We start from the raw sequence: 25,043 nt of genomic DNA, 5'->3' as shown, positions 1-25,043 counted from the left end.
CCAAAATAATGGATATTTTATTTAAAAATTAAAGAAAAAATTTAGTTAAATTTATCTTTTCGCATAGATAAATTTAAATGATGAAAGAGGAATTCCCACCATAATTGAAATTCAACCATTTAAATGAGAACAATGGAATTTCTAGTGTAAAGAAATTAATGGAGATTTTTATTTAATTTTTAAGAGAAAATTTAGTATCTGAATGAGAAAAGTGGAATTTCTGGCTTAATGGATATTTTTATGTAATTTTTAAGAAGAATTTTAGATAGATTTAATTTATGGTAAAAGAGGAATTCCCATGATAATTGGATTGCACTCATTATATGAGAAAAAGAGGGATTTTAAGTTTATTCAAAAAAATAGGTATTGGTATTTAGTTAAAAGAAGAACTTTTATGATATTTAAGAAAAGATGGATTTGAATTAAATCTTAGTGTCAAAAGATGAATTTCCACCATAATTCTACCTAATGAATTAAGGTCGAGAAATTATGTGGCGTAAGGACTACCGGAACTAAACTAGTTTTTCCTTTGACCAAACTCACCAAGAATCTAGTTGGACAAACAGACAAAATGGTAGGTAGATTACCCTTATGAGAGATCAAGGATCCTCATTTATGAAACTGGGAATTATGGAAAAAGGGATTTTTGGAACCAATCTCAAACTGGAATTTACTTGCATTGTAACCTCTATTTTTCATTTAAAGGACTGTTTTACGCCAGAATGCTGGAGGAAGCATTTGGCATGTGTTTTACTAAGAGGAGGATCATTGGAACAGATGGCGGGGAGTCGTTCAAGAGATGTCACTCACGGCAAAGCCTGTCGAGGTCTTGACTAGCCTCGGTACGGTTAAAATGGTGCGCTTTCGGTACGATGGGCGAGGACCGACAAAGCGGTCCCTGAGTGAAGTGTTAGGACACCTAAGGAGGATTCTAGAGGGTTCTAAACAGGCGATGCACGGGCACGCGATTGCTAGGACACCCATGCGTATGTCGAGGAAGATTTCGGATGATCATAAATATTATGATTTTTATTGAAGGATTATTTAAAGCCAGTCGAATCTGTTATAAATGGCAATTTCATATTGGGTGTGTATGTGGTATGCCTACCTTAATTTTTGCATGAATCACCGGCTAGGGGGCCTGGGAACTCTTTTCCTCGATACTCAGGAAAAACACAATCAAATCTTTATAAAGGAATCCCACCAATACAGTGGTCGGGTGGTTGGCTAACCCATGGGCCGATGGGGTTAGGTTGGATCAGAGGATTCCTGTGAAACAACTAGATACGATTAGTTACGTTATTAAATCCTGAGAAGACCTTGTTCTGTGTGGGAGGGAATCAACGGCTGTGCCTCGTAAATGGGAAAAAAATGGTGATTCCATGGACCAAGTGCAAGTCTCTTCTTGATTTGACTATGTGACTTCAGGTTCGGTCAGATCAATTTAAGTTAAGACTTTGACTTGTTAGAGTAATTAGAAGATTTTCCCATGGCGGAATCGCCCGTGCCTTTCGGGCCCAGGACCGGTTTTGGAGGAACCGCTTGGGCTAGCCTCTCTTTTGAACATCCGTAGGCGAGGTCCCGAGTGTGGATCCCCACAGCCCACGCGGGAGGCCAATGCCGCTTCCGCCGCCAGAGCCCCAGAGGGGGGATCTCACAGCTGGTATCGGAGCTTTGTTTAGAAGCTAATAAGGACAAATAAATTCTTATCAGAAATTGATAGTAAAAACTCAGAAAAAGCATTTTCATATTGTATTTTCATTCCGTAAGCTTCATTAATGAAGAAATTTTAATCAAAGAAATTGTAGATGGAAGTTCCATACTTATCTGGTGTTCTCGAGCCTCACCCAGTCACAAGACATGACTGCGTTCACCTTGGAGCATCTCATCTCTTCTGCTACAACTCGAACGAGACGAGCAAGACTTGCACGCCATTTCAAGGATCTATATTTTCCTGACCCAGTAGAGATACGGCAGCACAAGTGGTTTGCAAGGCAGTATGTCCACGCCTCTTGCGACCAGCGTGCGATGCTAAGGCATAACCTCTCATTGGCCATGATTCTGATGAAGCTGAAAGTGATACATGGTGTCATTTTATATCACTCCAGGCCTCAAAGTTTCAGACTTTCCTGCCAAATCTACAGACTCCTTAGTCGCTTTATTCCTAAGGAGATGATAGTAGCTCCCTTGGCATGTCTATAGCCCAATACCGTCGTCTTATGCGTCTCCCAAGGAGATATTGACTTCTGGAGCTGCGCTGCTCTATGTACATAAATAAAGAAATATTTTTTGGAGAAAAATTCCTTGTTATATAAGTGATTGTTTATGGATGAATTAATAAAGAAAAATCTGTTACCAGACATATGTCATAGATCTCCAATAAGATCATTTATATTGTTTAAGAAATTATTTTCTGAACCTCTTAAGTCTTAGGATCTCATGGACAATATCAAAATAAAAAATTAATAATATATCATTTTTGGCAGAATCATGAGATGAGGAAACCGTGGCTGTCAGCCAGACCCTCTCTCTGAAGATGAAGATCTTGACCCTAATGTCTGTAAAAAAAGGATCTTCACAGAACTCAGCGAGGACCCTTCAAAGGAGAAGGGGCGAACCTGGGCGAGGCTGTGGAGAAATGGGTGGAAGTTATGAAAGAATATTTTGACGTCACATGCTATAATGAGAGAAGCAAAATGACTCTTTCTAGGCTAAAAATTGTGGAAACAGCCAGGGTGGCATATAGGAACCATTCACCAACCATCTAGACAGAAATACTCAGTCCTGGAATGACCTTAAAACCTATTTGAGGAAGAGATTTTGTCCCCTCGGGTTTTTAGAAACCAAAATGAACGAATTTTTAGAACTAAAATAGGGGAGCAAAACCATCAAAGAATATCACCATGCATTCACTCTTCTACTCAAATATTCACCATCTCTAGATGAAGAGCAACTCATGGCCAGGTTCATTTGGGGAATGAACGAACCCTTAGACACACTGGTCAAGAATGCCAAGCCAGTATCCATGGCAGAAGCTATCAGAATGGCGAAGGACTTTGCCAGAGCCTTCATCTCGTGAAAGTCCTGCCAAAGCTAGCTCCCTCATCCTTCAAAAGATTTCAGACACTGGGAAGTTCTTCCAACCTTCCACCTCCAAAGAGACACCAAGGTCCTAACCAGAATGTGGAGACAATAAGTTTCAAAAATGAAGGAAGACCTTTCCCTCGAAGTACTTTCTCAGAAACTCTGGCTCTCTTAAGAATCCAAAGGGAAGAGATTCGAAGCGAGAACAGATGCTTCGGATGTCACGGATTTGGGCACCAGCTCAAGGATTGCCCATCTCTTCTATGGGACAAGAAAACCAAGGTCCCAGAATTCAAAAACAGACACCTTCGTATCAGTCCAATCAGGGTCCCCCGTTCTAGAATCAAGGCAACCCCAGAAGAGTGCCAACTCAGCCTACAGCCTCCATGCAAAGCATGTTGAGATTCAAGCTCGATATTAGCTTGTGCCAGTTGCACTATATGCTGGCATGTTAGGTAGTAACATGTGTGAGACATAAATGACCACGTCCAGCTAGTCATAGTGAGTGGACATTAGCTAGGGTTAGCTGTGTGTGGACACAACACAAGTAGTGTGTTGTAGATTATGGATTATGGCTTTATGCATTGTGTGAGAAGGGAGATGGCTTCCCTCTATGGTTAGGGTTTGCTCCTGTGTGTGTGTCTCCTCTCCCTCTACCTATTTTTCATCATGGTATCAGAGCTTGGTGCTCTCTATTAGGGTTTATGAGAGTAGGGAGAAGAAGCCGTGAAGAAAAGTTGTGAAACTTGCCATTGAAGCTGTGAAGCTTGGAGCACACCAATTTCCATCAAATCTGAGAGCTTGGCCTACCGGGTAAGGACTACTAAATATCCTTGAGAGGATTGCAGGTGCAAAAACACAAACAACACCAGATTTGAGCAAAGAGAAATTTCTGTTTTGCAAGCTCTCCATTAAAGCTTGAGTGTGGTGAATGTATGATGCAAATAGTTACAAATCTAACAAAGAATCGTGTATCTAGCAAAGGGGAATGCATTGGCAACTCATGTGCAAGCCCTACATTGAATTTGGAGAAAAGTTGATGCATTTATGTGAGTGGAAAATCACTGGTTTGAAGCCTTCACAAAAACAGAGAAAAAGGGTCCATTGTGGATGCAATTAAAGCTGGTTTTTTTGCAAAAATCACTCAATTGATGGATAGTGTACATGCCTAGGAGTGTTGGGCACCCATATCTATCTTCAATTACCATTATAAACTCACCAATTCACCTCAGGAGTAGGCGGTGCAGACTGTATGGGAAAAACATAGTAGTTTTCTCATATTTTTGAAAAGTGGAGGCCAAATTTGTAAGATTCCTCCCTCCAGTTTTTGAGGTGTACATGTGTCAGAACCTCCCCTTTTGACCTTATAATTATTCCCCTCTAAAATAAAAGAAAGATCCTCTTTTACCCTGTTTGGGCCTAGAGAGAGAAAATGTCTAGAGGGAGGTAATTCAAAATTGAGATATTTTTGGATATAAAAATCCTCCTAGTGTTTAAAATGATTTTCCCTGAAATAGATATTCTAGGACCCTGGCTTCCTTGGCCCACAGAAGGAGATGGGCAATCCTTGAGCTGGTGCCCAAGTTCTTGATATCCGAAGCATCTGTTCTCGCTTCAAAGGTCTTCCCTTTGCATTCTGGAGAGAGCCGGAGTTCCTGAGAATGTACTTCGGGGGAAAGGTCTTCCTTCATTTATGAAGCTTCCCATCTCCACATTTTGGTTAGGACCTTGGTGTCTCTTTGGGGGTGGAAAGTTAAAAGAACTCCCCGGTGTCTCAAATCTCTTGAAGGATGAGGGAGCTGGCTTTGGTGGGACTTTTACGATGAAGGCTTTGGCAAAGTCCTTTGCCATTCTGACAGCTTTTGCCATGGACACTGGCTTGGCATTTTTGACCAGTGTATCCAAGGGTTCGTTCATTCCCCGAATGAACCTGGCCATGAGTTGCTCTTCATCCAGAGGTGGTGAATATTTGAGTAGAAAAGCAAAGGCATGGTGATATTCCTCGATGGTTTTGCTCCCCTGCTTTAGCTCTAAGAATTCGTTCATTTTGGTTTCCAAAAATCCAGGGGGACAAAATCTCTTTCTCAAATAGGTTTTAAGGTCGGTCTAGGACTGAGTATTTCTGTCCAGATGGTTGGTGTCACAGTGGTTCCTCCATGCCACCTTGGCTGTTTCCACTATTTTCAGCCTGGCAAGAGCCATTTTGCTCCGCTCATTGTAGCATGTGACATCAAAATATTCTTCCATGGCTTCCACCCATTTCTCCACAGCCTCGCCCAGGTTCTCCCCTTCTCCTTTGAAGGGTCCTGGTGGCTGAGTCCTATGAAGAGCCTTGCGAACATCAAGGTCAAGCTCATCATCTTCAGAGAGAGGGTCTGGCTGACAACCACAGTTTCCTCGTCTCATGATTCTGCCAAAATTTATATATCATTAAATTTTTATTTTGATATCGTCCACGAGATCCTAAGACTTAAGAGGTTCGAAAAATAATTTCTTAAACAAGACAATGATCTTATTGGAGATCTATGACATATGTCTGATAACAGATTTTTCTTCAACAGTTCATCCATAAACAATCACTTATACAACAGGAAATTTTTCTCCAGAAAACATTTCTTTATCTATATAAAAGTTGCAATATGTACATAGAGCAGTTCGGCTCCAGAATTCAAAATCTCCTCTAGAGATGCATAGGACGACGATACTGGGCCATAGCCATGCCCTGATACAAACGTTCACTTACTGACAAGGGAGCTATTATCTTCTCCTTAGGAATAAAACAACTAAGGAGTCTGTAGACTTGGCATGAAAGTCTGAAATTTCGAGGCGTCGAATGATATAGACTGACACCACGCACCATTTTCAACTTTAACAGAATCATTGCCAATGAGAGGTTCTGCCACAGCATTGCACGCCGGTCGCAAGAGGCATGGACATACTGCCCTACTGCAAACCACTTATGCTGTTGTCTCTCCGTTGGGTCAGGAAAATATAAATCCTCGAAATGGCGTGTGAGTCTTGCTCGGCTTGTTCGAGTTGAAGCGGAAGAGATGAGATGCTCTCGAAGGCGAACGTAGTCATATCTTGAGACTGGGTAAGGTCGAGAATACCAGATAAATAGGGAATTTCCATCTATAAAAATAATTTCTTGATTAAAAATTCTTCATTAAAGAAGCTTATGGAATGAAAATACATTATAAAAAAATGGTTTTTTTGAATTTTTAGTATCAATTTCTGATAAGAATTTGTTTATTCTTATTAGCTTTCAACAACGCTTTGATACCAACTGTGAGGTCCCCGCCCGCCCGCTCCGAGGCTCCTGCAAGCGGCATCGGCCTCCTGCGGGGCGGGGGTCCTGCACACTTGGAGTCTCGCCCGCGGATGTCCGGGACGAGAGGCTAGCCCGGGGGGCGGCCCCTCCGAGACCGGGCCCGGAAGACACGGGCGATTCCGTCAGGAAGGTGAAAAATCTTTTAGCTAGGAGATTACTCTAACGAGTCAAGTCATGACTAAATTAAACTGATTTGACCAAGCCTGAAGTCACATGGTCAAATCAAGAAGAGACTTGCACTTGTTCCATGGAATCACCGCTTTTTTTCTCATTTTCGAGGCATAGCCAATGACCCCTTCCCACAGAACAAGGTCTTCTCAGGATTTAAACTGATTAACGTAACTGATCGTATCTAGTTGTTTCTCAAGAATCCTCCGATCCAGCCTAACCCCATCTGGCCCATGGGTTAGCCAACCACCCGACCACTGAATTGGTGGGATTCCTTTATAAAGATTTGATTGGGTTTTTGCCTGGGTACCGAGGAAAAGAGTTCCCAGGGCCCCTAGTCGGCGATTCATACAAAAATCAAATAGGCACACCACATACACACCCAATATGAAATTGCCATTTATAATAGATTCGATTGGCTTTAGAACAATCCTTGAATAAAATCATAATATTTCCGATCATCATTTTCTAAAATTCCAAGTCCATTGTATTACAAAAATGCATCATCTGAACTCTCCGTTGAAGACCAGCTGGCCAACCAACGAGATCCAGTATCAAATTCTTGTTCCCAAAACCTTTCCTTTTTGTCCATCAGATATCTTTCTCGACGTATGCCTGGGTGTCCTAGCAACCGCGAGCCCGTGTATCGCCTGGTCAGAACCCTCTAGGATCCTCCTTAGGTGTCTTAGCACTTCACTCAGGGACCACTTCGTCGACCCTCACCCATCATACCGGAAGTGCACCATTTTAACCGTAATGAGGCTGGTCAAGACCTTGGCAGGCTTTGCCGTGGGCGACGCCCCTTGACGACTCCCCACCGCCAGCTGTTCCAACAAACCTCCTTTAGAAAAACATAAGCCAAATGCTTCCTCCAGCATTCTGGCATAAAACAGTCCTTTGAATGAAAAACAGAGTTTCCAATGCAAGTGAGATTCTAGTTTGAGATCGGCTCCAAAGACCCTTTTTCCAATAATTCCCAGTTTCATAATGAGGATCCTTGATCTCTCATGAGGGTAATCTACCCGTCATTTTATCCATTTATCCAACTAGATTCTTGGTGAGATTGGTCAGGGAAAAACTAGATTATTTCTGGTAGTCTATTCTTTGGATTTAGTAACTAGAATTGGTCACGAAGTTTTTGTCTGATTTAGTTCGAGAGAAGGACAATTAGGTTTACTGTCCGACCTCACGTAGTCTAACTAAATTCATTCAGTTTAGTTCTACTAGGATTACTTTCAACTAAACATCTAGTTTTTGGGTAAATATCCATTTAGTGATTTTACCAATTCAATTATCCAAGATTTTCTTTTTCCCACATAAATTCTCAACCTTAATTCATTAGGTAGAATTATGATGGAAATTCATCTTTTGACATTAGAATTTAATTCAAATCCATCTTTTCTCAATTATCATGGAAACTCATCTTTTAACTAAAATATCAATACCTATTTTTTTAATAAACTTGAAATCCTTCTTTTTCTCATTTCAATGAGTGCAATCCAATTATCATGGGAATTCCTCTTTTCCCTAAATTAAATCTATTAGAATTCTTCTTAAAAATTACAAAAATAACCATTAATTCCTTTAATCTAAAAATTCCACTTTTCTCATCTAAACATTTGAATTCCAATATAGTAGGAATTCCTCTTTTATCATTTAAACTTATCTATGCAAAAAGATAAATTTAATTAAATTTTTCTCTTAAAATTTAAATAAAAATCTCCATTAATTACTTTGCACTAGGAATTACACTTTCTTCATTTAATTAATTGGATTCCAATATGGTGGGAGTTCCTCTTTCACATAAAAAATTATCTATACAAAAAGATAAATTTAACTATATTTTCTCTTAAAAATTAAATAAAAATCTTCATTAATTTCTTTGCACTAGGAATTATACTTTTCTTATTTAAATATTTGAATTTCAATATGGTGGGAATTCCTCTTTCATCATAAAAGTTTATCTATACAAAAAGATAAATTTAACTAAAATCTTTCATAAATTATACATTATTTTAGCATTCCAATTTTATTCTCTAAATCATTGGAATACATGGTCTTGGGAATTACTCTTTTAACATAAAAATAAATTACCAAAATTTTCTCTTTTTTCTAATTTACTAATTATGCATAATCATAAAAATAAATTTCTTCATGATTACAATGAGAATCATTCAATTAATCTAGGATGATAATTCCTAGAATATGGTAGGAAGTCCTCTTTTCATATTATTAATGAAAATGTTTTATGTGTTTATTTTATAAAAATTTTACCATAGCTCCGCTCTGCTATTACTGATAATTCTCAATTTAATTGAGAGAATGAAGTTTAATATTATTAGTATGATTAGAATGACCACTAATTGAATCATTATCCAATTATGGATTGATTCATAATTTCTCTATGAAATAAATATCATAAAAGCATTAAAAAGCTATTATTTTAGCCTCCAATTAGACAAGCATAAAAATTATTTTTGGATTAGAGAAATGCTTCATGAGAAGCTTCATTTGGATTGAGAATAGGTCATAGGAATGACCTTTCTTTGTCTGTGAACTAAATTATGCCGGTATTACTCTAAACTAAGCTTAATTTCTATTATCCTTTAAAAACCTCTACAAAATTGAAGAGATTGGAGCTTCTCTCTCTCTCTTCAATCTTCCTTGGTGACTCCTACGACATACCAAACCAATTGATTGGTTGGGGGCCTCTAGAGTGACTAAAGAATCAAGCATTTTAGGAGGTAAAGAGTGGATTATGGTCTTTTTTCTATAATTTCTACACGTTTCTTTCTTCTCAACCCCTCTCAAGCTTGAGAAGCTTTAATTTGAATGGCTTTTGAATATTATTGAAATGTTTTAATGTATTGTAATAAAGAAACACATAAATTTCTATTTATGCTTAATTTTAATGGTTTTTAAGCATTTCTCTCTCTCTCCCCGAATCTTACAATTTAAGTTATGAATGGATTAAGCTCACTAATTCCTCTTTGTAGAGTAATTAGCAAATGCATTAATCTCTTCAAAAATGCATGAAATGCAAGTTTTAATGCATCTAAAAAGATGAAAATACAAAGCTATTTGATAGTATATGGTTTAATTAGTTAGTTTTAATCCCTAAACCTCAATTTTGGACTGATTAAGCTCTTTGTAAATGGTTGTGAAGCTAAAAAATGAAAAATCATATCTTGTCCAAAACTAATACAAATGCGGGTTAAAATGCATTTGTAATGATATAATTAAATATTAGAAGCAATGAAGCACACTTTATTCATCTATCCACAAGCCTCAAACATGCTTAAAATTTAATTTAGTCTTAATATTTTAAGACTTGTTTTAATCCAATTTTGGTATCCTCATTCTAAATTTAAGCTCAGATTTTAGATTAAAGGCCTAATATTTGAGTTATAAATGGATTAAGCTCACTAATTCCTTTTTAAAGTAATTAGTAAATGCATTAATCTCTTCAAAAATGCACAAAAATGCATGAAATGTAAGTTTTTAATGCATCTAATATGCTAAAAATGCAAAGCTATTTGATATTATATGGTTTAATTAGTTAGTTTTAATCTCTAAACCTCAATTTTGGGTGATTAAGCTCTCTGTAAATGGTTGTGAGGCCAAAAAACAAAAATCTTATCTTGCCCAAAACTAATGCAAATGTAGGTTAAAATGCATCTGTAATGATGCAAATACAAAGCTAATCACTAATATATTAATTAAGGAGCAAGATTTAAACTTAAAAACCCAATTTTGGACTAATTAAGCCCTTTGCTATGGGCATGCAAAAGCAAAAACGAATTCTTTTTTTCCTTACAGAAACCACACTCCACGCCTTAATCTACTAAATCCACAAAAAAATCAATAAATCTAACATGCTAAACCAGCCTTATCCTAGAAAACAACACACAAAATAACATTAAAACAAAACACAAATCCAACTAACCTTTTCTTCTTCTTTTCCCCTTCCTTCCTTCACTTTATACACACCATTAATGCACACAGTGCAGGCAAAAATGGAAGATAATGTAAGAGAAACAACTAAAGGAAAGAAAGCACTAAGATTTGGCTCTTGCCTCCCTGGCAACAACAGAGCGGTGCCAATGTTAAGTTACTATCACCACACTCTTAACAAAACACAAGCAAAGGCATTATGCACACACAATGAAGACTCAACAAGAGAGAAAGAGATGAAACCACTTGCTTGTCATTGGGAATGCAAAGCAAATCCGTTTAGAGCTTCCCAGGGGACGCTCTCCAACCGCTTTTGAGAAGAGGCTCGTGTCATCTTTCCTTCCACCACTTATCACCAAATAGTGTTTGTGTTAATTCTCTTGGATAACTCCTCTCATAGCTCTATAGCCATGGTAGTGCAACTCAATAACCTGTAAGACACACTCACACACACACACTCTCTCTCACACACACTAGCAACAAGAGGACAAGATCACATGTACACAAGAGCTCTAAAATTGCACAAGGGAAGTGTGTGTGTTCATTCCTTACATTGTTATTTATACAAAACTTATAAGTGGCCCCAGTGGGAACCCAAACTTGGGTGGCCATTGTGTAAAAATGAGAACTATGTGTTCATGTTTATGTGATACCAGTATTACACTTAGCTTGGACATCCCTTGTTTACATCATGATGAGCTTATTTGAGCGAGAAAAATCTGTAAAATGTTACAAGAAGTGCTAAAAACCCACTCGAGTGATTCAAAAATTACAAGTGATCCTTTTGAAATAACTTGATGAATGACAACTACTTTGCTTAGATGGCCTTTGAAAAATATGTTGGTGGGCCCGCCTAAGCCAATCACCAAGTTAACTACCATTGGAAATGCGATTAACAGAGCCATTCTACCATGGCAGCAAGTTGTAGAGATTGGCCCTAGGGCCAATCAACCATGGCACAAAGCGGGATAGAGTGACCCTAGGGACATTCTAGAATTGGACAAAGTGGTCTAGATTGGCCCTAGGACCATTCTACCATGGTACAAGGTGGTTTGGATTAGCCCTAGGGCCAATCTACCATGGTCTAGATTAGCCCTAGGGTCATTCTACCATCGCACAAAGTTGTAGAGATTGGTCATAAAAAGGCTAATCTCTACAACTTTGTGCCATGGTAGAATGACCCTAGGTCATTCTACCATGGTCTAGATTAACCCTAGGGTAAATGTCATTCTACCTTGGCACAAGGAGCATAGAATGGCCCTAGTGGTACAACAGTATAGAGTGGCCCTAGGGAGATTCTAGAATGGCACAGAGTGGTTTAGATTGGCCCTAGGGCCATTCTACCATGACACAAAGTTGTAGAGATTGGCCGTAAGGCTAATCTACCATGGCACAAAGTGGTCTAGATTGGCCCTAAGGCCATTCTACCATGGCACAAAGTTGGTAGAGATTGGTCGTAAGGCTAATCTACCATGGCTCAAAGTGGTCTAGAATGGCCCGACGACCATTCTGCCATTGCATGAGGACCATAGAATGGCCTAAGGAGAATTCTACCATGGCACAAGGAGCATCTAAAATCACAAAATGTGTAGAGTTATCCTACGACACTTCTTGCAAGGTAGAAAATGGTGTAATTTGGCACTAGGGCAAATGTATCATGGCACAAAGTGGTCTTAATTGGCCCCAAGGCCATTCTCTGATGGCACAAGTAGCATAGAAGGTCCCTAGGGCAATTCAACCATGGAACAAGGAGCATAGATTGGACCTAGGGCCATATTACAATACACAAAAAGTATAGAGTGGCCCTAGGGCCATTCTAGCATGGCACAAAGTGGTCTAGATTGTCCCTAGGGCCATTCTACCATGGCACAAAGTTGTAGAGGTTGACCCTAGTAGCAATATAGCATGGCACAAAGTGGGTACTAATGGCCCAAGGGCCATTCTACCATGGCACAAGGTGGTCTAGTTAGCCCTAAGGCCATTCCACCATGGCACAAGGTGGTCTAGATTGGCCCTAGGGCCATTCTGCTATACACAAAATTAGCATAAAATGTCCCTACGGCCATTCTACAACGCATAAGAGGTATAGAATGACCCTAGGGCCACTCTAGAATGGCACAAAGTTGTGTAGATTGGCCTTAGGGCTACGGGACAAAGTGGCATAAATTGGCCCTAGGGACATTCTAGAATGGCACAAAGTAGTCTAGATTGGCCCTAAGGCCTTTCTACCATGCAACAAGGTGGTCTAGATTGGTCTTAGGAAAAATCTAGCATGGTCTATATTGGCCTCATGGCTATTATAGAATGGCATAAGGATTGGGCCTACGGCCAATCTACCATTGTCTATATTGGCCTTAGGGCTATTCTACAATGGCACAAGGAGCATAGAATGAATGACCCTCGACCATTCTACGATGGTCTAGATGGGCCCAAGGAAAATTTTAGCATTGCACAAAGTTGTAGAATCCCTACCCCCTTGGTGCATCGAATTATGGGGTGCTAGCAGCAGCGGAAGTAGCAACCTTGCATGCAGGGTAGAGTAACCCACTCGGGGCCTCCCCACGAATGTCCAGACAAGATACTAATCCCTCGGTTCTTCCAAAATGAACTTGGAAAAATAACTTCCCTCGCCCAGAAGGCATAGGTGATTCCTCCAGGAAAATTTATTCTAACGTAGTCAAGAGCCTTAATGACCCTTTTGCATTCTGACCGAACCCGTAGGTCACATGGCCAAATCAAGGTAGGAGCTTGCACTTGGATCATAGAGACTAACGCTTTTTTTCCCGTCAAGAGAGGCACAGCTGTTGATTCTTTTCCATAGAACAAGGATTATCTGTGATTTACTTCAACTATCGTAACTTGAACAGAATTGAATTTTATTATAAGAATCCATCAGTCTAGCCTAGTTCCATGGGTTAGCCAACCACCCAACCACTATATTGATAGGATCCATTATGAAAATTTGGTTGTGTTTTGTCTCGGGTACTAGGGAAAAGAGTTCCCAAGCCCCCTAGCTGGCTCTCATGCAAAAATTAAATAGACAGACCACTTACACACCCAATATGAAATTGCCTTTTCTCTGATTCAACTATTTCCAAAATGGATTTGCAATAAAACCATAGTGTTTCCTTCCTAATCCTCAGTATTCCATTTCTAGATCCGATTTCCAACTTTTCCACTTTCCATCCCTAAGATCCAATTTCAATCATTCCTTCCTCAGCGTACCTATTGTTGAAAATACAAGTGAATAGGGTGTGTGCGGGAACAAGCCCTTGGTTAGAGGCTGTAAAAGAGAAGATGTAAATGTGAAAGAACCTGTCAAAAGGTGAGGAGAATCTACTGGGAGAGAATAAAGGGTCGCATGAGAAGATTTAGGAAGTGTGGAGATATTCTCGGAAGTGTGGAGATATTCTGGGAAAAGTGAAGAGGTGGAGAGAATCAGGGAAACGAGGTGGAGTGAATCATGGAGAAATCAGTGGGATTTGATGCTTGATGTAAACTCTATAAATTGAGGCATAGCCCTAATGAGAATTTGCTAGTTTTTGAGTATCCATGCCTACATTAATCTATTTGCTAATTATCCACTAATTACATCTTAATTATTTATTAATCACTTTGTTAATGATGTTGATTCTAGTGTTTGATCCACCATAGCTCATCACAATGCTCAAATTTCAACATGGTATCAGAGCCATGCCTAGAATCCATCAGGTTTATGAGCCCATTATCTAATTAATTAGGATTAGTAGATAATTAGAAAATAATCAAAATTTTAGTTATTTTTCACTTCACCTCTGTACCCCCAGCCAATGGAGGATCTCATTCACCTTGCACACATAAAATTAGGGCAAACCCTTCTAGCACATGGTAGTCAACCCATAGCTCTTCAAGCCTATCCAAATAGAAGCGCAAACCGCCAAGCAACGAGGGAGAATTCGTGATTTTTGCTAGCACTTTTTTCCTGAGGAGTTTTTGACATTACTACTTCCACAAATCAAAGGTCTCTAATTCCTCTTAGCCCAAGGTGTTTTCAAGCATTCTCTACAAGCTGGTGAAGACAGAATTCAGTTTCATCAAGTCTACAGTGAGATCCAAGCTCTTCATCAAATCTGCAGGTGACTTTGGTAAAACAGAGATTAAGCTTTCAATATTTGGTCAAATCTTGTGTTTCTTGGCTTAATCCTCTACTAGATTCATTGCTATTGATGCCTTTGAAAGCATTTGAGCTCATTTGAAGTCTAAGGCACCAGATCTGGACTCCCCGCATACTCTGTTTTTTGCACACAAAACAGTGGATTAATTTGCTAATCAGTGATTAATCAATACTAATCACTATATTTTGGTGCAATTGAGGGTTCAAATTAACCATTAGATATCTGATACAGATCCCTAAAACTTCATATTGCAATTTAGAGTTGGTTTGATACTCCAACCATTCCGTACAAATTGGTTACCCTTGATTTAATGTAATTTCTGGTAAAATTGTGCTGATAAATTTGTGATAATCATCATTTTGCATTTAACCCTTGGTTAATGCCTATAAATCTCACTCAAATTCAAGATTATTCACAGCCAGAGTTGCATTTGGAATGTGCATAAGAATGAATGCTATATGCATTATGTATTGGGCACATTGCATCAGTGTAAATATGGGATCAGACACTGCCCTTGTCCAGAATAAGGCAAGAGGTAAGACCTCCCGCACAAATTTGGGTTTGCATTGCATAATGACACAAGATGAACATCAAAAACCCAAAGGAACTGTCAGCAAAACATTGAAACATGTTGCTCACATGGAGCAAAAAGACCTGACGGACAAGCTCATGGCCCCAGCCCCATGAAAGAAGAAGAATATCTCTTTCCAAGAGGAAGATCCACACTAAGAAGATCTAAAGGAAAAATTGAAGGAAGACATGGACACGAGAAGAGAAGCTACCACAAGATGAGAATCTGCACCACCAAGAAGACTGAAAGAAGAGACGAACGTGTGGAGAGAAGCTGCCCCACGACAAGAAGACTGAAGAAAAGAGAAGATGTGAGGCTCCAAAGAGTGAGGAGCCATGTGAAAATCTCAGAGAGAGAGAGAGAGAGAGAGAGAGAGAGAGAGAGAGAGAGAGAGAGAGAGAGAGAGAGAGAGAGAGAGAGAGAGAGAGAGCCCACAACCCAATGTAACCTGCCCCAACAAAGTAAAACCACCTCTGAGCCACCGATGATGTAGGCCACGTGGTAGATGTAGCGGGAACAAGCCCTTGGTTAGAGGCTGTAAAAGAGAAGATGTAAATGTGAAAGAACCTGTGAAAAGGTGAGGAGAATCTACTGGGAGAGAATAAAGGGTAGCATGAGAAGATTTAGGAAGTGTGGAGATATTCTGGGAAGTGTGGAGATATTCTGGGAGATATTCTGGAAAAAGTGAAGAGGTGGAGTGAATCATGGAGAAATCAGTGGGATTTGATGCTTGATGTAAACTCTATAAATTGAGGCATAGCCCTAATGAGAATTTGTTGGTTTTTGAGTATCCATGCCTACATTAATCTATTTGCTAATTACCCACTAATTACGTCTTAATTATTTACTAATTACTTTGTTAATGATGTTGATTCTAGTGTTTGATCCACCATAGCTCATCACAATGCTCAAATTTCAACACCTATGGCATCATTGGCAACCATAACACTCACCACCTGCTGGGCCTTTTCAATAGTTTCTAGCCCATAGTACCTAGGAGTTTAATCACATAAAAACTATATGGAGTCTCAATTGGGGATCAGCAAGATCAACCAACAAGATCCAATGTAAAAGAGCCATGAACTCATCCGTTGAAGACCAGCAAGGCCAATCAACCAGATCCATGCCCGTGTTTAGAAAACAGATCCAACTCATTTTTCTTCCTCGTCGCACGCGTGGGTATCCTGGGCGACCCAGAGCCCGAGTACCATATGGTCAGCACCCTCTAGGCTCCTTCGCGCTTCACTCATAGGCCGCTTCCTTGGTCCCTCATCCATCGTACCAGAAGCTCACCATTTTTAATTGAACCAAGGGTTGGTCAAGACCTCGGTCGACCTTGCCATGCGAGACATTCTTCATTGATTATTTGTCAGCTGTTACAACCTTTTCACTTAGGTCCTCTCACAACCTTATTCGACAAGATAGTCAAAATGCTTCCCCGGCATTCTTGACATAAAACAATCTTTAAAAACAGATTTCATATACAAATACAGTTTCCAACAAACTCCCATTATTCCACGTCATTTCTGATTATTCCACATTCTTCTACATTAATTCACATAGCATCATTCCAGATCCATTCATATCCATTCACATCGTCCTACATCCATTCACATCATTCCATATCCAATCACATCCATTCACATCGTCCTACATCCATTCACATCATTCCACATCCATTCACATCCATTCATTCACATCGTCCTACATCCATTCACATCATTCCATATGCAATCACATCATATCACATCCATTTACATCCATTCACCTCATATCACATCCATTCACATTCATTCACATCATATCGCATCCATTCACATCCATTCATATCATATCACATCCATTCTCATCCATTCACATCATCCTACATCCATTCACATCATTCTTACATCCATTCACATTCATTCACATCATATCGCATCCATTCACATCCATTCATATCATATCACATCCGTTCTCATCCATTCACATCATATCATATCTCATCCGTTCTCATCCATTCACATCATATCACATCCATTCACATTGTATCACATCCATTCACATCATCCTACATCCATTCACATTATTCCTACATCCATTCACATCATTGCTATATCCATTCTCATCCAAATGAATAATTTCCATAATTCTCATAAATTGAATGATTTTAGAAAATTTGTACATAACCTTCTTTATTTTTCTGACAATTGAATAATGCTCAAGACTTCACTTTTAGCATAAAATTTATTATGCATAAATTCATTCTCTAATGATATAAAATTTTCCATAGCTTCCCTATATTTTCTAAGAAATGATAATACTCAAAATTTTACTTTTAAATAAATAAAATACCCATATTTTGAATTATGCCAAAAATTCCTCTTTTAGTATTAAAAATGTTTGTACCTAGAATATCGTGGGAATTCCTCTTTTTTGCATCTAAATTTTTATGCATGTAAAAATAGTTATAACAAAAATTCTTTTTTCTCTATTTAAGAAGTTATGCATAAATACTATAAAAGTATTTTCCATAAATATAACAAAAATCATTCTTTTAGCATAAAAATATCTATGCCTAGAATATGATGGGAATTCCTCTTTTCGCTTTATTAAATTTATGCATAAAAATAAGATTTATCTTTTTTCTCGAAAATTTTGTCATAGCTTTGCTCTGCAACTTCTGAGAATGTTCAATTTTCTAACTTTAAATGAATATTCATAATTGAAATATAATAAGAACTCTTCTTTTAAACTAAAATTTTATGCATACATAACATAATTATAATCATAATAATTATAAGCATAATTATGATCAAATCTCATGATTATTCTTAAATATCCATTCCTCATTTCCAAAAATGTTAGCATAACTCTCTTTCAACTTAAAATGAATTAATATGATTTTTCTTAATCATAAACAAGCTTAAAGAAATTAATCATCATTTTTAACTAGATTAAATCATAAAAATACCTAATCTTTTTCTCTAGCTTGTCAAGCCTAGAGTTTTGTTTAAGATAATGAGTTTATCATTAAGAAGCATCCTTCAAGAATCTAACCATAAAGATGATTAATCTTTCCAAAAAGATAGATTTACTAAGAAAAATACTATAATTAAGTATAAAGATTAGTATTAAACCATTTAAACATTATGAATCATTAAAAAGCTTGATTTCAAGAAAAAAACCATTTAATTGAAAGCTTCCCAAGCATTAGAGGGGTTGGGAAGGAGATAACCATTGAGAAAGATAGAAAAACCATTGGATTAAGGCTTACCTTTGATTTTGGCTTGATTCTTTAAAGAAAGAAGTGAAGCCCACAAAGCAAGCTTTGGCCACCAAGTTGGGGAGGGTAATCTCCAAGAGAGGATGGAGAATTGTGAAGCTCCAAAGATTCCAAAAGTACAGGGATAATAGAATTACACTAAAATGAAGATAATACTGGCATGTAATTACTCAAAGATGAAAATACAAAAAAATGAGGATCTATTTATAGGTGAGGGAGGCCACTAACCAAGTCCAATTGGGTTCTAGAGGCTTCCAGCTTCAGTTTGACCCAATTTGGACAAGTTTTGGACCAGTTTGGCTCCCTTTTTGATCCAATTTGCAGGAGGAGAGAGGAGAGATAAAAATATATCATTTTTTGAATTAAAAATGCAAGGTAATGATGAAAAAAAGGTGCCTCCTTCATGAGCCCTTTCCCTTCTTATTGAGGTGTCAAACTTTGATTTTTTTACTACTAAACCTTAATTTTTAACTAATAAACCTAGTACTTGGTCAACTCTTCATCTTATGTGAGCATTTACTCATTTTTGGGGTATTTTCTTTTATTCTTTGTATTTTGTCATCCCAACACTTGGATTAATCCTATTGGCCCTTTGGAACCTTATTTGGACCTTAATCAAAAATTTCTAAAAATGTGGACCCTTAGGCTAAGGTCTTTTATACACATATTCAATTAATTTCTAATGTACATTAGAAAATTCTTTTTGAACTTCTGTTTCAGGGGAATTCATCTAGGTACTCCCTCATCATACATGCACTCAAATAAATCCAGCTTCATGGGGTGTCCTTCTGAGATGGAATTGGTGAAGATGGAATTTCCACTTCCTCAATGGAATGAGGTACTCCCTCATCATACATGCACTCAAATAAATCCAGCATTATGCTTGGAATTGAAGGCTCTTCATTTCGTTCAGGTATGTTGCTTAGCATAGTTAGGGGTTTTTGGCATCTAATAAGTTGTATATGGGTAGGATAGAGTATCTTTGCAATCTTACATGCCTAGGTTCTGGCTCTAACTCCCTTTGATTTTTCTTAACTAGACCTTGTAGCTCCTTGATTTGCCCAATCTTTTTTTTAGGGTATGGGTATGTTCTTGGTTTTAACTTTTTTACCCTTGTGTTTGGGTTTCTTTTGGTTTTTGTTCAATTTTGTTTTCTTTTCCCTTGGTATTTACTTTGGTTTTTCAATTTGAATCTCATTGAGCTTGTGTGGGGTGTTTGCTGTTGTTTTTGTGGATTTCTCCATGTCTACAAAATATGAATCTTCATTCGCGTAGTTCATTCTTTTGATGTTTCATGGGGTGTCCTTCTGAGATGGAATTGGTGAAGATGGAATTTCCACTTCCTCAATGGGATGGCATTCACACAAGAAGTGGCTATGGCTTCAGGACTTGTTGTCTCAATTTTACTTACCCCCTAATCATATTCTAAGGTGTCATAATCAGGGCATGCAGGAGTTTGTGCGGGTAGTCCTTGATCAAATGGTCAATATCACAATGATTATAGTAAAAGAGGTGCATTAGATGTTGTTTGAGCTGGGTTGCATAGGTTGTGCTATGCTTGAGTTTGTTCTTAGACATTGATAGACATGATGGGGTCCACTGACAATGATAACATTGAAGAGTCGGTCTCTTAGCTGTTATGGAGTTATATCAAGTTGATCTCTATTGGTGATGACTCTCTAGCGTGTTTAGGCAATATCTAGACTCATAGCCATACTTACCATAGAAACTACAATCGTCATTGAATTTTGTGGGTATATTTGTACATTCTACAAAGCTCTGTTAGCTTTCAACACGTCTTAGATAGCCTTAGAGAATTCTGACATAGACATCTTTAGTGCAGTTTGTTCCTTAACAATGGGCTTTATAGTCATTGGGCTATGACCCGAGACTGCAATAGATTTAGAGTTTGTGGAGACTTTTGATCCTTTGATCATTAGATTATCCTCAAGCTATATAGAATTTATTGTGACACCATCTCAATTGGTGATCCCTCTAAATGACCAAGCCATTATAGACCTCTTCATGTTTCAAACCATGGATTATAGATCTCTTTATGTTTTAGAACATCGGTGGATCTGTCAAGTGATTGTTTATAAGTGAAACATTCATACTGAGCATGTAAAGAGTTCAAATTCTTCAATCCACCAATGAAATCCCTAACCAACTCACCGTCACTTCTCTTAACCTTTTGGAGTTGTGTGACCACATCCCAAAGCAATCCTTCATGGACAAATTGTTTCACAAATAATATTTTGAGGTTTGTATAATCAATGTGTTCTCCTTAGTCCGAAGAGTTCTGAACTAGTCTCTTGCCTTGCCGATCAAAGGTAAGACTAAAGACATTACACTTGTTTAGTTCATATGTTTCTTCTAAAGCCTCACACACTTGATCAAATACCTCTATATGTCTCCTAGCATCACCGTTGCCTTTAAATTTTTGAGCCATCTTGTTAGGGGGTCAATCTGACGGGCAAGACAACCGCTTACTGGTTGAAAGCAAAACTCTCAATGCCTAAGCCCAATGGGTTCAGAACTCATAAACTCATAGAATGAATATAGAATACATACAGAGAAACACATAAGCTCACTCACTCACTCATACAGTACACAATGAATAATGTTCAAACACTCTGTATATTACTATTCCCCTCAAACTAGTACACAATAAATAATGTTCAAACACTCTGTATATTACTATTCCCCTCAAACTAGTACAATGCTGCTCTGTCAAAAACTTTCTCTACTGTTGTTCTCTCTGTCACTCTATATTATCTCATACTCCTAACTACTTCCTACTTTACTATCTTGGAAGTACCCTCTTTCTTGTCCCACCATGTTGGCCTTTCTGTTACAAGAATATTAAAATAGCATACATATGATTACAATGAGCGTGCATGTGCACTGCTATCTACTGTCGGCCTCGCCACTGGCTAATTTTTTTGGTCCCACAAGTCTGCAGCTTCTGTCGGGTGGTTAACACCTCGCACACGTGGTGGCTCTATGCGCCAGTTGTGAGACCCCCGCCCCCTCTGAGGGGCAGAGATCCACACTCGGAGCCTCGCCCCCGGATGTCCGGACAAGAGACTAGTCCGGCAGTTCCTCCGAAACCAAACACGGAAAAACTTCCCTCACCCAGAAGGCACGGGCGATTCCTCCAAGCAAAATCTTCTAACGGGAGAATTAATCTAACGAGTCAAAGTCTTAACTAGTTAAACTGATCCGACCGAACCTGAAGTCACTTGGTCAGATCGAAGAAGAGACTTCCACTTGGTCCATAGAATCACCGCTTTTTTCCTCCTTTAAACGAGGCACAGCCGCTCTGCTGATTCCCTCCCACAGAACAAGGGTCTTCTCAGGACTTAATCTAACTAACATAACTAATCGTATCTTAATTGTTTCGCAGGAATCCCCCGATCCAGCCTATGAGTATCCTTAGGGAAAGGCTCTTCCTCTGGCCCTCATGCCTCGTTTTTTCAATATTAATATCGATCGAGACCTCGCTGGGCTTTCTCTGGTCCTCATGCCTTCTCATTGGGTCTTACAGGCGACTCAGTAGTATCCCAGTTAAGCGTCTCCTTGACCTAGTTGGGACCTTGCTAGGCTTCCTTTGGACCTCGGTAGTATCTCAACGGACTTACAGGCATCTCGGTAGTATCATAACTAAGCGTTTCCTCGACCCTTTCATGCTTCATTCTTTCAATATTATTATCATTTTTCCATTAATACCATATTTCAAGACAATACTTCAAGAATTGGCTAGTTACTTATCATTCAAGTTCATCAGGTTGTCCACCTTGAGTTTCCCACAGAGGTGAAGGATGTATTCCATGTACTCCATGTAGTAGGCATAGATGAGCTAGATCATCAAAGCCAACATGTCGTATGCCATTTTTGGTGTTTCATTTGATCAAAGCCCCTACACAAGTGCAACACACTAGCGCAAGACCAAGTGTGCTCCCAACAAGTAGAGCTTGGTGCAATACCAAGGTTCTTACCGTTCACACACAAGGCAGCTTGATCTTAATTTTACAGTTCATTTTATATAAAAAAACCTCTTGCTTATGTGTATTTCGAGTGCATGGAAATAAATTATTCCAAGGTGTCCAAGGAATCATAATAACTGTATCATCCTCATTGACATGAGGGTCATCATCGAGTAGCCCATGTGCATCATCAGCCATGGCTATATCTACATCAAAGAACACATCAACATCATTCTCAACTATGTGAGGGATAGCATCAAGTAGCCCATGTGCATCATTGGGCATGGCTATTTCAAGTAAAACATCTAAATCCTAAGTATGGTAAGGGAACCCATCTAGTAGACCATGTGCATCATCAGCCATGCCTACATCATTACATATAAAAACAACATTAGCAAATGAGGTAGTGAAAAGTTCTTTACCCCCCTCATGAATACATACAATAGGAGTCATAATAGACTAAGGATGGATATGTGAAGCATCCCCATGGATATGCATAATAGAATCTGGCCACTCTGAGTACAATATGCACCATGTGGCCTCATGTCTCCCTTGGACGAATCCCCAGGCTGGAATTCTCCACATTGGCAAAGGGAAGCTTTCAGTATGAGATACCTAGTTTGGAAAACAACCCCAGATCTGATGAAACAAGAGCCATGGGATTTGTGATTCAGCAACATGTGCTTGAGATCTACTTATTAACAAGGAACCATTTCGAGGACCACCACCACATACCTCCACCATTTTGTGGTCCACTGGCGCACCGAGCTCCACAAGTGGCTAGCCTCTGTCAAAGAACGGCTGCTTAGGATGTGCAGCAACAGCAACAGCAGTGCCTGGGTGGGCAGACCAAATGGGTGCCAGGCGGCCAGGTCTAAGCAGCTAGCATACTGGCGGACAAATGTGAACAGGGTGCCAAGCATCCCAGAAGAAGGCAATGAACCAGCAAGGGGGCTGTTTACAGCATGATGGGCCTCTTGGAAAGACGATGCCCCAAAGATAGAGCCTGTGGATGTGGAGGAGAGGCCATTTTGACTCGGACCCGCGACTTCCTTTATGCTCTCACCGGAGACTTCTTGGGTCCAGCAATTATTAACGCCCTCTTTTTCTGGGGTGACCAACTTTTGAATGCCATCATGAGATTGGACCCATTCTCACTTGACAGAACCTTTTGCGTGGTGCCAAAATCATGTAGAGAGAGATGAAGAACGCTGCTAGAAAGGGGTGAAGGTGAAGATGCCACAGAAGGTACTGTTACTGGGGAGCGTGGCAACAACATCATTTTTGGTACTCTCCCCTTCCGTCGTCATAGAAATCTCCGACGACCTGCGGCCCGGAGTGCTTCCGCCTCACCTTTCTCATGATGACCACCGTAACCTTGGTCGGCAGCATGGTGCCTGCAGTGCTACTTTTCCACTTCAGGAAACTCTTCTTCGTGTTCCCATTGCCCCTTGCTTCTAGTGCCATTGGCTAGCACCTCTACCTTGTCATTGGAGCTTTTGAGCTCAAAAGTTGCTGCCTCCAATTCTGCCTTGCTGGGGTAGAATTAAGCTAGGGATTCATCAGCTTTCAGAGATCATCGCAATCCCAGCAATCCAGGGAAGTGGAAGTGGGCGCAGCTTGGGCATGTTGCCACCTCTATGAGGCACGTGCCCCAGAGAAGGATCCGGGGCCACAGAGGGTGAAGAAGAAAGATAGACTCTCAGAATCAGCAGACCCTTTGCAAGAGCTAGCTGGTAGGATCAACTGGAAAGAGTTGCTGAGTTGAGGACTGGGTGAAACTCACGTCGTGAAACAGGTCCGTCGGTAAAAAAATAAAAAATAAAAAATTAATTAATTAAATTTAAGTTTTAGCAAGAAGTCCATTTCACGTCGTGAAACCTTGCTAATTCACGTCGTAAAACAGGTCCATTGGTAAAAATAAAAAATAATTAATTAAATTTAAGTTTTAGCGTGAAGTTCATTTCATGTCGTGAAACCCTGTTGTTTCACGTCGTGAAACAAGTCCGTTAAATAACTAAATTTAAGTTTTAGCATGAAGTCCATTTCACGTCGTGAAATCCTGCTAGTCCATGTCGTGAAATAAGTCTGTCGATAATAAAAAAAATAAAATTAATTAATTAAATTTAAGTTTCAATGTTAAGTCCATTTCACGTCATGAAACCTTGCTAGTTCATGTCATGAAACACGTCTGTAGGAAAAAAAATAAAATTAATTAATTGAATTTAAGTTTTAGCATGAAGTCCATTTCATGTCATAAAATCCTATTGGTCCACGTCGTGAAACACGTCCATCGGTAAAAAAATAAATAAATAAAAATTAATTAAATATAAGTCTTAGCATGAAGTCCATTTCACGTCGCGAAACCCTACTAGTTCACGTCGTAAAACAGGTCTGTCAGCAAAAGAAAAATAAATAATTGAATTTAAGTTGTAGCGTAAAGTCCATTTCACGTCATGAAATCCTACTAGTTCACGTTGTGAAACAGGTCTATTGTAAAAAGAAACTAATTAATTAAATTTAAGTTTTA

At 39.0% G+C, this 25,043-nt stretch overlaps 1 long non-coding RNA gene across 3 annotated transcripts; it reads right to left on the bottom strand.

The window, feature by feature from the left end:
- Window positions 1-22,623: 22,623 nt before the first annotated feature.
- Window positions 22,624-24,236, bottom strand: LOC147633648 (uncharacterized). Of its 3 annotated transcripts, none has more exons than XR_015267064.1 (2): window positions 23,249-24,236; window positions 22,624-23,152 (listed from the first exon to the last, which is right to left on the bottom strand). It is a non-coding gene; the product is annotated as an uncharacterized LOC147633648 (long non-coding RNA). The 3 variants fall into 3 exon arrangements; XR_015267065.1 differs by having other exon boundaries at window positions 22,624-23,128; XR_015267063.1 differs by having other exon boundaries at window positions 22,624-22,878.
- Window positions 24,237-25,043: the final 807 nt, after the last annotated feature.

Source organism: Cibotium barometz, chromosome 12 (assembly GCF_041138505.1).
Source record: "Cibotium barometz isolate CiBa-2024 chromosome 12, ASM4113850v1, whole genome shotgun sequence".
NCBI lineage: Eukaryota > Viridiplantae > Streptophyta > Polypodiopsida > Cyatheales > Cibotiaceae > Cibotium > Cibotium barometz.
Note: the sequence above shows the minus strand (reverse complement) of the source record. Positions and strands in the feature narration are given on the sequence as shown.